This window comes from Eptesicus fuscus, chromosome 1, assembly GCF_027574615.1.
Source record: "Eptesicus fuscus isolate TK198812 chromosome 1, DD_ASM_mEF_20220401, whole genome shotgun sequence".
Classification (NCBI taxonomy): domain Eukaryota; kingdom Metazoa; phylum Chordata; class Mammalia; order Chiroptera; family Vespertilionidae; genus Eptesicus; species Eptesicus fuscus.
In genome coordinates, this window is record NC_072473.1 from 57,633,243 (window position 1) to 57,639,469 (window position 6,227).

The following is a 6,227-nucleotide window of genomic DNA, read 5'->3' on the forward strand; positions in this document are numbered from 1 at the left end:
GATAATTTATTACCATTTTTGTTTTTGATTTTTTGAGGTAGGCCTATAGTGCTATGAACTTTTCTCTCAGAACTGCTTTCATTGTGTCCCATAGATTTTGGGTTGTTGTGTTTTCATTTGTTTCCAGGACACTTTTAATTTCTTCTTTGATCTCTTTGGTAACCCAATCATTGTTTAATAGCATGCTATTTAGCCTCCAAGTGTTTGATTTTTTTTTCCATTATATTTATTGTAGTTGATTTCTAGTTTTATGACATTATGGTCTGAGAAGATGCTTGTTATGATTTCTATCTTCTTGAATTTGAAAAGACTTTGCCTATGTCCTAATATGTGGTATATCTTTGAAAATTTTCCATGTGCACTTGAGAAGAATGTGTATTTTGTAGCTTTGGGGTGAAATGTTCTGAAGATGTCAATTAAGTCCATCTGATCTAGTGAGTCATTTATGATTGCTGTTTTTTTTTTTTTGTTTTTTTGCTGATTTTTTTTTTAGAGGCTTTATCCATTGATGTTAGTGGTGTATTAAAGTCCCCTCCTATGATTGTATTGTTGTTGATCTCTCCCTTGATATCTTCCAGGAGTTTTGTTTTTTTTTATGTATTTGGGTGCTCCTGCATTGGGTGCATATATGTTTATCAGGGTTATATCCTCTTGTTGTATTGATCCCTTTAGTATTATGAAGTGGTCTTCTTTATCTCTTGTTATGGCCTTCACTTTGAGGTCTATTTTGTCAGATATAAGTATTGGTACCCCAGCTTTCTTTTCATTTCCATTTGCCTGAAAGATATTTTTCCATTCCTGCACTATCAGTCTGTGTGAGTCCCTTGTTCTGAGGTGGGTCTCCTGTAGACAGCATATATATAGGTCATTTTTTTTTTTTATACATTCAGCCACTCGATGTCTTTTGATTGGAGCATTTAATCCATTTATTTTTAAAGTTATTATTGAACAGTACTTGTTTGTAGTCATTTATATTTTTGTGCCTGTGTCCTTATTACCACTTTTTTTCTTCTTTTTACAGCATTCCCTTTAGCATTTCTTGAATTGCTGGTTTGGTAGTGATAAACTCCCTTAGCCTTTTTTTTTGTGTGCAAAGCTCCTGATTTCCCCTATCAATTTTGATTGATAATCTTGCTGGATAGAGTATTCTTGGATTCAGTCCTTTGTTTTTCAATACTTTGTATACCTCCTTCGATTCCCTTCAAGCTTGATGTGTTTCTGTTGAGAAATCATTTGATAATCTGATGGGGGATACTTTGTAGGTAACTCTCTGTCTCTCTCTTGCAGCCTTTAAGATTCTCTCTTTGTAGTGAACTTTTGTAATTATGATGTGTCTTGGTGTGGGTCTTTTGGGATTCATCTTGCTTGGGACTCTCTGTACTTATGTAACTTTTTTCTTCCCCATATCAGGGAAGTTTTCTGTCATTATTTCTTCAAATAGATTTTCTAATCCTTGCTGCTCTTCTTGTCCTTCTGGCAGCCCTATTATATGTATTTTACTTCATTTCATGTTGTCCCAAAGCTCCCTTAGGATCTCCTCCTGCTTTTTAATTTTTTCTCCAGTTGCTGTTCAGATTGAGCTGGTTTCTCTACCTTATCTTCTTACTCACTTATTCAATCCTCTGCTTCTACTAGTCTACTGTTGAAACCTTCTATGGTGTTTTTTATTGCAGCTATAACACTTTTCATTTCTTCCTGATTCTTGCATAGGTTGTTGATTTTCTCATCCATCCATTGTATGAATTGTACAACCATTACTCTGACCTCTTTTTCGGTCATGCTGCATGCTTCAATTTCACTAATTTCCTTTCTTGGCGACTCCTCATTTTCTTTCCTCTGGGGATTGTGTCATTCCCCATTCTGACTATCACCAGAAGGTTCAAACATCAAGTTGCGTGGGCCTGGGCCATGTGCAGTGGGAGCTTCGCACCACTAGAGTGTCACTGAAGAGCTCCAACACTAAGATGTGTGGCTGCCATGGGTTGGTGGGAACCAGGCTCACCAAGAGTCAGCATTACCAGTGCTCAGTGTGGCCTCGTGTGCACACCTAGAATCAGAGACCCCGCCTGCACTGCGCTGAGACAGAGACCCTGCTAGCATGTGCCAAAAATCAGAACCCCCTAGGGCATTCCAGGAGTGAGAGTTCCCTTGTGCCTGCACCAAGAATCGAGAATCAGAGTCTCTGTTGCTTCTTGTTTGCCTCGCGCTGAGAATCAGGGTCCCTGTTGCGCATACACCAAGAATTGGAGTCACTGGCTCTTAGTGTGAATGCACTAGGGGTCAGGGATCCCAGACGCATACGATAAGAAACAGAGTCAAGTCACTGCTGCCTCCCACCAAGAGAATTGGGGTCCTGGTCAGCTTGGGGGACTGGGTTGCACAGTAGCACTGTGTCAGCAGGAGGTCCACTCCTGCACTGTGGAAAACAGACTTCCGTGTGTGCTTGCCCAGAATTGAAGTCAGGTGGCAATGCCACCCTGAGTTGGCTTTGGGTCTGGTCACCCAATTGCATTGCATTCCCAGTGTCTGCATGCTCCCAGGCTCAAATTCCTGTAGCAGAGCTGCGGCCAGTGTGAGGAGCGGGTCTATCAGTTACTATGGCGCTGCCCGCAAGCCTGTGGGGAGGGGGATAGGCTCTGTGACTCACAGAAATCTGCAGCCAGGATGTCTGGTTTCTTGGTGTCTGTGGGTCTGCAGCTGTGGTCTCAGTCTCTGTCTCCAGTGGCTGCAGGGTCCTGGTTTGCGTCTGAGACCAGACTGGGTGATGCTGAGGCCAGGATCCTAGTCTCAAGCAGCTCTGTTTCTCAAGATGGCATGGTCTCTGTGCCTGTGCTGGCTACCCCAGATTGTCTGCATTGGGACCAGGGCTCCGCAGTCTAAGACTGCCCGTTTTGGCAGCCCCTTGGAACACCTGCAGAATCTAACTGTCCCTAGCTCATACACACACACACACCACACATTTCCACACACTCCTCTATCGCTCCCTCACTCTCTCACACTCTCTCCCTCCCTACCTTCCTGCCGGTCGCCATCCTCCTATCTCCTGTTTCTATTTTTAAAGAATATATTTTTATTGATTTCAGAGAGGAAGGGAGAGAGAAATAGAAACATCTATGAGAGAGAGAATCATTGATCGGCTGCCTCCTGCACACCTCACACAGGGGATTGGGCCCACAACCTGAGCATGTGACCTGACCAGGAATTGAACATGACCTCCTGGTTCATAGTTCGATGCTCAACCACTGAGCCACGCCAGCCAGGCTGGAGTAAAATCTTTAAAAAGTAAATAAATGTGCTGGAAGACAATTTCAGTTGGGTTTATGACTGATCATTAAAGCTCCCCTCCCAACTGTAGTTAGTCTCTCACTGTGAAGTCCAAGTTCTTTGTATCAGGCTCATTTGAATTTCAGATACTTCCATTAACCTAAGTGTGGCTTATTATACAGTATTCTGACCCCCCACTCAGTCTTACTCATTGCTGCCTCCTAATGTCCTCTGTTCATCAGCATTAGTCAGCCTGCACAGTTTACACCATCTTTTTTACAGTTATATGTTGCATTCTGATTGTGTCCTACATGTGTATTTTATTTCTCTAACTTAACTGTGAACTCTTTGAGGGTGGAAACTGTACCCCATATGAGACTCACAGCCCCCATAGTACCTAGCACAGTAGAAAGTGCAGAGTTGAGGCTCAGTAAATGTTTGTGGAGTGATCTCCTTGTCTTCATTATTCCTATCCCTACTTACGCTACAAACCTTTGAAACTTACACTTAATCTCTGACTTTATTTATATTTCAAATATGTGTGATGGGCTCTGGCTAAACTGCCAGGGTGGAACTTATAACACTGCCAGTTCCTTGCTGAGTGACTTTGGGTTACATGCATTCACCCCTCTATGCCTCAGTTTCCACAAATGCACTGTCTATACGAGGCATCCTCAAACTACGGCCCGCGGGCCACATGCGGGTGTTTTTGCTGTTTTGTTTTTTTACTTCAAAGTAAGATATGTGCAGTGTGCATAGGAATTTGTTCATAGTTTTTTTTTTTTAAACCATAGTCCGGCCCTCCAACAGTCTGAGGGACAGTGAACTGGCCCCTGTTTAAAAAGTTTGAGGACCCCTGATCTATACTAATAAAAGCCCAGGTGGTCCTCCCACCCTCCTGCGACTCCCTCATGTCATCACAAGATGGCCGGCAGGGCAGGGGAGGACAGTTGGGAGCAACCAGGCTGGCAGGGGAGTGATTAGGGGGTGATCAGGCTGGCAGGCAGAAGCAGTTAGGGGCAATCAGGAAGGCAGGCAGGTGAACGGTTAGGAGCCAGCGGTCCCAGATTGTGAGAGGGATGTCCAACTGCCGGCAGTCGACATCCCCCGAGGGGTCCCAGATTGGAGAGGGTGCAAGCCGGGCTGAGGGGCACAAATTTTGTCCACCGGGCCTAGTGGGAATATAATTGTATTATCTCATAAGGTGGGTGTGGGGAGTAAATGAGATAGTACACATTCAACCATTAGACTAGTGCCTGGCACTTTGTAAACATTCAGTAAATGTCAGCTGTAAGGAAAGGATGTGTGTTCCTTGTTTACCCTCTGTTTTCTATACCCAACTGACATTTACATGCACATGGAAAAAACACATTTTAAATTTTCTATCCATTCACTCATTTCCTCACATTTTTCAAAAATATGACTTGAACTGGCCCCTTGACAGTCACACTCTCCTTGGCCACCAGGGGGCAATATTTTATCAGTTATATAAAGTGTTGGCAGTTGCCTTGCCCTGGGGCCCAGACTGAGTTGTTTTGTTTTGTCTTTTTGTTGGTGGTTTTTTGTTTGTTTGTTTGTTTTTTCCAGCCTGGGTTTTGGATGCTGTCTTAGATGTTGCACATGTTCTAACTTTCTCCTTCCCATTTACTCTCTTTGTTTTGTGAGTGCCTGTTCTTTTTTCCTTTCCAGTTCTTTTTTCCTCTTCTGCTTGACCTGCTTCCATTATGCATCTAACCACTTCCAGAAATATGCACCTTGCAGAAACGTTGTTGAGGCTTACATACCACCCAGCAAGGTGCCCATCAGAAATTATGTTTTTAAAAGAGCAACCTTTAAAATCCTGGGGAATTAAAGATTAAATCACTAAATATTAAGTCACTAAAGGAACAGGGAAGGCAAATGCTCAGCTGGTCTCTACTGCAAACTCTTCACTCCTCTCCACTCCAAACCCACTGCAGGCCAGGATAACAATCAAAACATCGTTTGCCTTACTGACACTTGCCATGGCTTCAGAGTCTTTCTCAGCACAACTTGCCTAAAAATTTCTAGTAGCCAACAAGCCAGCAAGATAAACCCATGTTTGCCATCCCAGGTAGAGCAAGTTTATGGGTTTGAGTTTAGTATAACTCCCCCATATCCAAGGTTTGGTTGCCATTATTCATGGTAAACAACAGTCTTAAAAAATTAAATGGAAAATTTGAGAAACAAATAATTAAAATTATTTTGAGAGAAAGAGGCCATTCACATTTTAATCACAGCACATTATTGAAATTGTTCTATTTAACTATTATTATTAATTTCCTTGCCTAATTTATAAATTAAAGTTTATCATAGTTATGTAAGCACTAGAGTCCTGATGCATGAAATTTGTGCAAGAGTAAGCCTTCCTTCTCCCCATTGCCGGCACCGGTTTCCTTCTGGCACCTGGGGTCCGGGCTTCCCTCCAGCCACCAGCAAGCACAAGGGACCTGGGCTTCCCTTGCAGCCCGGCTTTGTCCGGAAGGCTGTCTGGAAGGATGTCTGGTCTAATTAGCATATTATGCTTTTATTATTATAGATAGGAAAAAACATAGTATATATAGGGTTGGGTACAATTCATAGTTTCAAGTATCCATTGAGGGACTCAGAATATATCCTCCATGGATAAGGAGGGACTATTGTGCAGTTCCCAAGTATTGCATCCTGCATTTAGCTGCTTCACAGAGTCACTGCCTAGGCTTCTCTACCATTTTCTCTTTCCCAATATGATAACAGCTATTGTTAGCCAATTCTGAGTGCCAGGCATTTAGTAATTCACATGCATTGTATAATTCATCTTCAAAAGAAGGCTGAGAAGTAGCATTTATACCTGTGGAAACTATGGCTGATATTAAACAATCAGTCAAAGTCATGCTGCTAGGAAGTGAAAGAGCTGGGGTTGAGTCCAGGTCATCTGACTTTAAAACCCTTGCTTTTAACCACTC